Genomic DNA, 10,832 nt, shown 5'->3' on the forward strand with positions numbered 1-10,832 from the left:
GAAAGCAGAAGTTGGCCGCCTAACATAAACCATAATTACTGAACAGATTCTTCACCATCGAGGCAATCAGAGGTAAACGCAATATGTGGGTGACAGTGTCTATAACTCGAGTTATTCATCAAGCAATTAGGTGGACGTGAACGTCAATTTCCTCTTTATCAACTGTCACATTTTACAACTCTTACTGTGTTGCCTCTAAAAGTGCGTCTCCTAAATCATTTTCCTGCTGCGAAACGCCAGTGCGGTAATTAAAGCAGAATAATAAAAAAATAAGCAGTACGCGAGCCAATCAACGAAAGAAAAGAGAAATGTTTAGGGTGGAATAATTTTTATTTATTTATTTATTTTTTCCATGGGGATCTTAATGTTTTGGAGGAAACACTCTTAGAAGAAATGGTTCTATTTAGAACCAGAAATGGTTCCATCCCCCACTTCATATATGGAACTCCATTTGTTCTGGTAAAGGGTTCTATTGGCCAAGTATGGAACCCCAGGGTTCTATTGAGAATGAGGAGTTGACGTCATTTTACCGAGCCCTTCCCCTCTCCGCCATGTTGGTTGGTTTCCCACGACAAAACAGTATTGATTACGTGTGTTTTTAGCTCGGTAGTAGAGGAGTTTCTCGCAATACCGCACTGTTTTACCATGCCTTGAAGTAACTGCTGCGTTAAAAACTCCTCCAGTAACTCACACGATACATTTGGAAAACATAGGAACAATGGAATTAAGTTTTTGGGGTTACAGAAATTGACACAGCAGGGAGAGTCTGATCTAAGGAGGAGACGCCAGATTGCTGGGTTTGCTGATGCCTTTATTATACGATTTTCACTGTTTGCTGTGCCTTAACGAACATATGCAAAAGTGTTGTTTGAGTGCCTTGTTCATTACTTTTTTATTTCATTGAAATAAATGTTTGAAACAACTTGATATGGCTTAACAATATTTATTGAGAACTGAAATAGGCTATTTGGACATCATAAGTTTCATGGACAACATAAGTAATAATAATAAAATAATAATACTGTTATTAGTGCAAAAGAATATATTGATGCTGCTTCTCCAAATACAGCTGTTTTGCACTTTGTGTGAGTTTGTTCATGTAAGGTCCCTTTTCTTTTGCCTTATCTTTTAGCATTGCTTTACTTTCTTCCTTTTTTTCTCATATTCTTAGATCCGTCTCTGTCCTGCCAAAATAATAAATGCGCGAAAATTTAAGAGCTCTTGAATGTTTAGTCGCGTCTATGGGTTCTAAAGGGGTTGCCCCTGGTAACCGATAGCGTCTCCTACCATCATGACCGACCGGCTCAGACCCCGCCCAAATAGGCACGTGACTCCTCATTCTCAATATAGAACAAACGAACCCTTTTTTTTTTAGAGTGTGGAACCTTTTAGGGGTTCCAAATATGTAGCGCTGATAGAACCTTTTCATAAGAGTGAAGGGAGTAAACGCGCGTAAAGCGCTGAGCTGTTTTTAACAGTTTTTTTTTTTTCCCCCAGTTTTTTGCCCACTCTCGCTGACGCCAAACAACAAACAGCAGGTGACCCTCGCGCCACTCAGCTCTGACCAGCGCGAGCACCTGCAGCTCATTATGCTGCCTGAGGTACTTAATGCATCGCAGGTGGGAAAGAGTTGCAGGCTGCGGCTTGGGAGAAAAAAAATTCAGATAACAAATCCAAACACGCACCTGTCGACACGTAGATATGGATTAATTGAAACACTCTTCGTCATTTTTAAATCCACACCTTCATGAGAAATATTAATATAATGCTCAGAACATAAACGCAGAGCCATAAACACATGACAGGCTATCTCTCCTTTCACTTCAGTTAGACTAAGTAGTGATGGTTTTAAGCTATGTCCAAAGTGGCCCAATTGACAAACAGAGGTTAACCAATGATGTGCTCCTCATTCAAATAATAGCTCCCACATACTCACACATTCAATGCAGCTTGTTCTCCCCATGTCTCGCTACAGACCCGGGCTATAGTTCAACTAGATCTAGGAGTGCATTTAGCACTTATGCAGCCTGCAATCTCAGTTGGAGCACCTAAAGCACATTTGACAACGGTAAAGTAGAAAACAATTAGTTGATCTATTGTTTCTTTTCACCAGTAGACAATGATTTGTGCTTAAATATTCTGTTTTTGTATTATTAGGTTTAGGGGTGGAAATTATTTTTTTAAGCATACATTTCTGTATGAATCCCATTATATGAATTCATACAGTTAACCAGGTCATAAAATAATTACTCATGAAATTTTCTCATGAAATTAGGTTGATGGAGCTATCAAAATATTAATTTGCCTACAACTGTTCATTGTCTATGTGCTATTGTAGCACTATTGTACAACATCCTTGAGCTTTGGAAAGGTGCTATAAGCACTGAACTACAACATGAAGTGAAAAACATTTTTTCTAATACTTATTTCACTACAATGCACCTTTCATGGGGTATACTGTATTAGACAACAAGTGAACAGTCAGTTCTTGAATTCCTTGTGTTGCAATCAGGAAAAAAAATTGACAAGGGTCAAATAGTAATGGCTGGACCAACAAATCCAATCCAATCCATGGAGGCCCCCGCGTATTTCAGTTAATTTCACTACACTTCAACAAATGAACCTATATGAGTCGAATTTTCACTTGTTTTTACTCCAAGAATTCTGACCGAACACTAACACATAATTATGATTTACATTATAGAATCTCTGTACTCTGTATACTCTATATCATGGAATGATCAAACATTTAATGAACCATATTTTTTCTTTTTTAATTTAATTTTGAATTATTTAATTTTTATTTACATTTGCACATTTATTTACATTTGTGGAGCCTGGGTTGTCTGCATAGACTGTGTTTTTTTTACAGTTTGTTTAGGGGACAGGCAGCTACCGGATAGTGAGATGTTTGCTGTATGTGACAAAAAATGTTTGGGCTTAAAAAACGTGTGACATTGCTTAGAGCACATTTAAAATGTGATTAATCGTGCAGCCCTATCTTTGACCTAGCATACACATAACACATTATAGACTTTCAGGCAGCATAGATTAGGTCAGCCGTAACATGGAACACTTCCCATAAATTCCATATGGTACATCATGAAAATAGGCATCTACGCTAATATTAATCTCTTTGTTTATCCCGAGGTTTACCGCAGTCCGCCGGATCCAGGCCGTATCTGATGAAGCACCTGAGTCTGGACGCCGCGACAACGCAGTCCTGAAGTGTCAACAAGTCTCTCCCCTGTGAAGGCCTTCTTCCCTCTTCCCTTTGTACAGATAATCATTGTCAGGATAATTCAGTTCATGTGGCTACGCTGAAGCTATAAAATTCTTTATTATAAATTTTAAGGCCAGACAAGTAGTTTGTTGAGGGTTGTTTTTTTTAGGGAAGGACTACATGCCTGCACACATGTATTCAAATGCGCATACCTATAGAATTAACTCTTAATATGAATGTGTACGCTATCAGCATTCTCACAGGTTTGTGTTTTTAAAGTTTGCGTAGAGAGAACTTAAGAGTTTTCCATTAAAACGGTGTCGTTTTAGCGGCCCCCAAGTTATTAACTAATGATCATTTCAACGGAAATGAGTCAAGTAAAACTAACATTAACTGGAAGATAACTTTATTCTAGAGCTGCTATAAAGCCAAAACAATGTGTTACTTGAATGTGCTCTTATCACCGTGAAGCCGCTTTGGAACAATCTACATTGTTAAAAGCATTATATAAATGAAGGTGACTTGACACGGTTTAAAATTGCTGGTGTTCCTTGCGTCACAAACTATTGTGGTAGTTCAACCCATGATAGTTTTTGAACAAACTCAGGGTTTGCAGGATTAGTTTCGAGTTGACAAAACCAAACTAATCCAACCAGGCTTTGTTGGTAGCATGATGCTGATCAACTTTTCTGTCAACTCAAGCTTTGATCCTGAGTTTAGAAGTTTAGGTGTGACATCAGTAGCGAACAGCCAATCAGCTGAGAACGAGTGAAACTGCAATTCATTTCTTGCGAGAGAAGCACCGCAATTCACTTAGAAAAGTATTAAAATATAAAGAATTTAAACAAATTTACATAGCAAGAAGAGAATAGCTGTCTATGAAAGAGGACAACTAAAAGAAAGTCTTGCTGTATGCCAAGGATATGCTCATAGATTTTAGGAGAAAACAACCTGGTTCTCCTCTACCCACCTATATAAAAGAAATCAGCATGGAGGTGCAAGAGCAGTTTAAATATCTGGGTACTGTGATAGACAGTAAACTCAGATTTGACATAAACAGAGATCATCTGCAAAAAAGGACAACAACGATTGTACTTCATAAGAGAGCTTAACTCTTTTAATGTTGATAAGGTTATCCTGTCTTTATTTTATAAATCTTTTATTGAATCCGTCCTTACATTTGCTTTTTTTGCCTGGTATGGGGGCAGTAGCCTGAGGGGGGGAAATAACCTCAGCCATATTGTGAAGGTGGCTGGTAAGTTAATAGGCTGTCCACAGTTGTGCCTGACAAATATTAATGAGAGACAAGTTATGAGGAAAGCAGATGCCATATTTCACTATGTAAATTACCCCTTCATTGTTTTTTTTTTTTAGGTCCTCCCTTCAGGTCAGAGATTTAAAGTCCCTTGTTTGAAGTCCAATAGGACAAAGAACTCTTTTATACCAATTGCAATTCGGTTGCTAAATTTTTTATTTATTTATTTATTTAATTTTTTGTTAAAGTTAGATGAGTAGTGTAATTTGTGTTGTTCATTTGTATGTGTATGTGGTGTTTACCTGTTGTGTTACCTGTATGTTTAACTGTCGAACATTTATGTGGTGTTTATCTGTTGTGTTTACCTATTGAACATTTAAGCTCACATGTAGTCATTTCATAGCTTCATTGATTCTAAAGTGTATTTATATTACCTTTTATATATTTATTCATTAAACTCTGCATAATAATAATTGATGAATTAAAATTGCACATGTGTGATCGATTAAAAGGGTGGTTGGTTATGATTTCACTTTTCTAACAAAAAGGTGCATTTTTGCTAATCCTCAAAAAGTGACTTGCTAAAGAACTTTAACATGCTATTTTTAAAAAAAAAATCTGTGGGGTATTTTGATCTAAAACTTCACATACACACTGTGGGGACACAACGCATTCTCATCCTTTAGCGTCATATAGAACGCTATATGACAAAACGGCGCTATACTATGCACATGGCACCCTTTATCATTAATATGACAAGCGCTGTGATGGGTAGGTTTAGGTGTGGGGTAGGGTAGTCTCATATTACGCTAAAGGATAAATGAGATCTTGGGTTCGCGTGTTATATTAACGATAAAGCGTGCCATGTGCGTGGTATAGAGCCGTTTTGTCATATAACGTTCAATGTGACGCTAAAGGATGAGAACGGGCTGGGGGACACCAGAGATTTATTTTACATTTTGTGAAAAGGGCATTATACCAAGGTTTTGATATTAATAAGAAGAGAGTACACAAAAAAAGAAGACCCTCTATAGTTTATAATCATGTATCGATTTTATTTATATGACCATCAATGATGGAGTATTTTAAGTCTATGTTGCAGCTGTGTGAAAAAAAAACAAACAATCAAACCGCGGGGACAGGATTTTTAGTTTTTACAATAACCACGCATAAACAATATTCTCTCAAAAATACAAACATGTACAAACATGTTGCCCATATGGTTGCCCTGTTTCTGCTAAATATAGTGTAATTTCACCTGTGCCATTAATATGTTTATAAGCAGCTGAAAGAAAAACACAGATGTCAGGGCATGTCAGAACCTCTCTAGGACCCCAAATACACCTTGGTCCCCAGGGGGTTAAGGGTATAATAATTACATAAATCATCGCTGTAAAAAAAAAATATATATATATATATATATATATATATTGTTGGTTTAACTTAAAAAAGTAAGTAACCTGGTTGTCTTAAAAATTAAAGTTGATTGAACTGGAAAAAAGTGAGTTAATGCAATGAAGGAGATTCATATAATCATCAGAAACTCAAAATAATAAGTTATCTCAACTAAATAAATTATTTAAGCTGATTTAACAAAAGAAAAAATGTTGTGATAACAAATCTTGAAAATATATATATATTTTTTTTACAGTGTACAAATGTATTATTTGAAATAAGCATTACTAAAAGCCTGGGCCCATATTCATAAAGAATCTTAATGCAGTCTTAATCTTAATCCATTTAAGAGTGGCTCCTGGTGACAAAATTCTAAGAAAATTTTTAGAAATGGCTGTTTTCTCTAAATATTCAAGAAAAAAAACCTAGTAAAACCTAGTTAAAAAGAGGTCTTAAGGTCAAAATTGTTAGGAGTACGGATGAGGACTTTTAAGAGACTTAAAAGTTTCTTTAGCAGAGGAGAAAATGGCAGAAATATGAAGAAGGAGAAAAAAATCTGTTTCAGACAATAGATTACAGTGATTTAATAAGACGCTATATGAGATTGTGCAGGGATCATGTTTGTGACTGATCTTATTAGAGACACGCTAATATCTCCGACACTGCGCAGGAATGCCATAACGCCAGAAATTTAAGTAATCACTTAATATATTTGGCAAATGGGAAAATACAACAAAGCAGCAGTGATTTTGGTCTGTCACAACCTTCTGTAAGCAGTGATCACACAAACAATTACAACACTTTCAAAACCTCTTATTGTGTCGCTGTTCATTTAGTTTCCACTGGACAGTCCCACCTTGCATGCTCAAAAAACTGCATTTATGAATATAGCAGGTTTCCCTGGTGCGCACAAGCAGGGCAATGAACTATTTGCGCTATAAGCTCCCACATCCAACGTCTGCTTCTTGCCCCGTGCTGTGACACCCGGCCTAGTGTTCATCACTAACTGGGCTAACAGTAAACACTGTTCCTCTGTCCAGTCAGGCTTTCTCGTCTTTCTCATTTTTTTATTCCATGTTTGCTATATTAAAACCAACATTCAAATCACCACTTAAATTGACAGCAATCAGTGTAACTGGAAAGAGTGGAACATTTTTTGTCATTCTAAGCCAATCAAATTCCTTTTTTTTCCTTCTTGGACAACCAACCAATCACAGTCTTCAAAAGATTGTGTCACACATAGCAACGGTATCAACCCCGCCTCCTGACTAAGATGAAAGTTTTTGTCTTTTCCTTACTCAGAGTTGCGCTCAGATCGGTCCCGAATCGCTCTTAAGCTAAGACTCCTACGTAAAAGTTTTTTTAGCTAAATTAAGAGTTTTCTGAGAGGATTTAGAATCTTTATGAATACGGGTCCAGATGATTTTGTCTTTAAAGGGGTCATGAACTGGCTTTAATTATGTTTTTTATATATATGTATATATATATATATATATATATATATATATATTGTTGTCTGAGGTCAACTTATGACGTTCGTTTGGTTTTTACATTAAATTTGAGCCCAGCTCAAAAACGCTCGGTTTTTATGGGCATCTCACATACCTATTTTCCATCAAAAAAGAACTGGTTCGGAACTGGTGCTGGTTCAAAGTTGGTTCGGAGTTGGTTCAACTTGCGAACCCCTTCAGAACCTGTTTGTTTTTCCACTGACTAGAGCGCCCAGGGAACGACGTCGTTACGTCACTGTGTACGTCGCCATAAGTCTTTGCTAGAAACGCTTGCAAGTACAACATTACTTTTATTTTATTTTTATTTTATTTTATTATTTTATTTTGGATTATCTCTAACTCGTGTACCAAGAAGGCTTTAAAAACAATTGAAATATGTAAGTCTTTTAATCTTTTAGTTTGATATGTAATCTTTTCTGATAAGTTATGTACCCCTCTCTTGTGTCTTTTTTTCTTTCCATTTATTTGTTCTATATTGTGACTGTTCTCTTACGAGAGGTTCTCTCGTATTGCGTAAGCTAGCTTACGCTACGGGAAAGATTCATCTTTGCTGAGAAGTTGAAGCCAAAAAATTATTCCATAATTTTGTAATCATTGTCAACGCAGTCTCTCCTGAGGCAGACCATGAGCGGGCTAGCTAGCGGCTCATTGGTTCGCTCAGGGAGAATGCACGAAACCTATGGGAGAGCGGCGCTGAGTCCGCGCCCAATGAGCGGACGGCGCTCGCTCACTGCGTCACAGCCCGCCAAAAGGGGCGTGGCTACAGTGTATAAAGGTCGCTCTCCCAGCTCGTTCGTTGATTCTTTTTCATTCAGCGAGCTACACGCATCCGCTGTCCTGGGAAGAAGCCGCCGTCGTCGAGAAGGCAACCTCTAGCGAGCTCCGGAGTCTGAAGAAGCCGGCCGTCTGCCACCTTCAGCCGCCCAGCAAGCTAGCGCCATCCGACGCGTATCCTTTCTTTATTCCATACTCCTAAAAGAGCCGAGCGTCTTTTTAAAGATGCCTCGTAATTCCTGCGGCTCATGCCGCTCTCCACTCGACGAAGGAGACCGCCACCCCATCTGCGCTCTCTGCCTCGGAGTGGAACACGCAGAGCTCGCCCTCGCCAACGGAGGATGCGACCACTGCGAGGACCTGCCTCTGTCTTCCCTGCGGGCTCGACTACAGGCGGTCAAAACCGCTCCAGCGCCGCCTCTCACTTCGCCGCGGAAGAAAAAAACGCCGCTCCCAGAGGCCGCCGGAGCCCCCTGCGGATCCATGTGGGCCGCCGCCGCCGCCCACCGACCGCTCTCCCTCTCCGCCCCTGCCGGACTTACAGTTGCCGCCGAGTGGCTGCTCTGTCGCCTCCGATGACACCGCGGATGAGAAGGACTCTTGTTCGCTGCACGCTTCTGACAGCGAGGATTGGTCGTCGATCGGCTCATCGACGAGAGAGTCTGCGGGGACCCGCGCCGGCATTGAAGAGGAACTAACGCGCCTCCTTTCACAGGCCGTTAGCCGCCTGGGTCTCGAGTGGTCTCCTCCCCCTGAGCAACCACCGAACCGCATGGATGGGAAGTTCCTGCACCGGCGCCCGGCCCCCGCCTGCAGCCGGGCTGCACCATTCCTGCCTGAGCTTCACAACGAGCTCACTAAATCCTGGAATGCTCCTCTTTCGGCTCGTAATCGCTCCGATGTGTCCGCTTCGCTGCGCTCAGTGGACGGAGCCGCCGAGAAGGGTTATACTGCCATGCCGCCCGTCGAGGACTCGGTCGCCGCTCATCTCTGCCCGCCCTCTGCTAGATGGCTTTCTTCTCATACGCTTCCCTCTAAAGCGTGCAGAGCGACCTCTAACTTCCATGCCCGCGCCTATTCCGCCGCCGGTCAGGCCGCTTCAGCGCTGCATTCTATGTCTGTCCTCCAGGTGCTCCAGAGCGACATCTTGTGCGAAATGGCGAGCAGCGGGAGGAACCCGCCCAGCCTTTCGGATTTGAGGAGCACTACGGATCTTTCCCTTCGCGCCACAAAAGCCGCCGCACAAGCCCTGGGGAAATGCATGGCCGCCCTCTGTGTCGCTGAGAGACACTTATGGCTCACGCTTACCGATATGGGAGAGTCAGAACGCGCCGTGTTCCTCAACGCGCCTATATCTCCCACCGGGCTCTTCGGATCTGCCGTCACGGGCATCGTTGACCGCTTCTCCGAGGTACAGAAAGCGACTCAGGCCATGAACTTGTTCCTGCCCCGCCGCTCTAGCTCTTCGACGGGCCGCTCTCACGAGCCGCCTGCCAGAACACCACAGCAGCGCCCGCCTCAGCAAGCTCAGCAGCCCCAGCGTAGACAGGGCGGCCGCCCTCGCTCTCGCTCAGACAGCCGCCGCAGACAGCCTCCTCCCCGGGGGCCTCAACCCAAGATCGCGCTGAAGCCCGATCAACAGAAGTCTGCCTAGCACAGCTGAGAAAAAGACGGCTTTCTCCCGCTGCGGCCGGACCGCCGTCAAAGCTTCGCCCACTGTTAGTCCCCGTCTCACCGCTGACTGCAGTAGTGTTTACCGCCACAAACAAGCCGGTTTCCCTGCCCGCTTGCGAGCGACTAAAAGCCGTTTTCACGGCTACCCAGAGAGTTCACAAAAAGAGCATAAAAGCCTCAAGTGTAAAAAATGTGCCCACAAGCATGTGCTCACGTACACACACAAGCACCTTATGCCCAGGGTCTCTCACAGAGCCCATTCTCACGGAGCGAGCACTATCCGCTCCAGTAGCAGAGATCATAAGCACGCCCACGAGCCCGTGCGCGTGTCCCCCCTCTGCCCGCTCTGTCTCAAGGCCCTTAAACTCCTCTCTGAGTGTAAATCCCGTTGCCACCGACATTATAAGCGTGCCCACACCCAGTGTCCAGCCCGCTATGTGCAGCAATCAGGGCGAAATCGCCATTCAACCGCTAGCCGCATGCTACGAAGCGTGGGAAGCCATCCCCGGCATCTCCCCGTGGGTTTTAAGCATAATAAAGAATGGTTATCGATTACAGTTTCATCGCCGCCCGCCACGCTCGCGCGTGCGGCTCGAATCCACTGTCAGCCCGGCTGCTATGAACACGCTTCGCTTAGAAATAGCCAAGCTACTGCAGAAGGGCGCTATAGAGAGAGTCCCGCCATCTATGACCGAGTCGGGGTTTTACGGCCGTTATTTTCTGGTTCCCAAGAAAGACGGCGGCCTCAGGCCGATCTTAGATCTCAGGGCTTTGAACAAAGCGCTCATGAAGAGACCGTTCAAAATGCTCACAGTCAGGAAACTCCTTGCGCACGTCCGCCAGGGGGACTGGTTCATCTCTCTAGACCTGAAAGACGCCTATTTTCAGATCCAGATAAGCCCTCATCACAGGCCATTCCTACGTTTCGCCTTCGAGGGCCAAGTTTACCAGTATGCCGTTCTCCCGTTCGGCCTATCCTTAGCACCACGTACGTTCACGA

This window comes from Pimephales promelas, chromosome 1 (assembly GCF_988280905.1).
Source record: "Pimephales promelas chromosome 1, fPimPro1.hap1.1, whole genome shotgun sequence".
Classification (NCBI taxonomy): domain Eukaryota; kingdom Metazoa; phylum Chordata; class Actinopteri; order Cypriniformes; family Leuciscidae; genus Pimephales; species Pimephales promelas.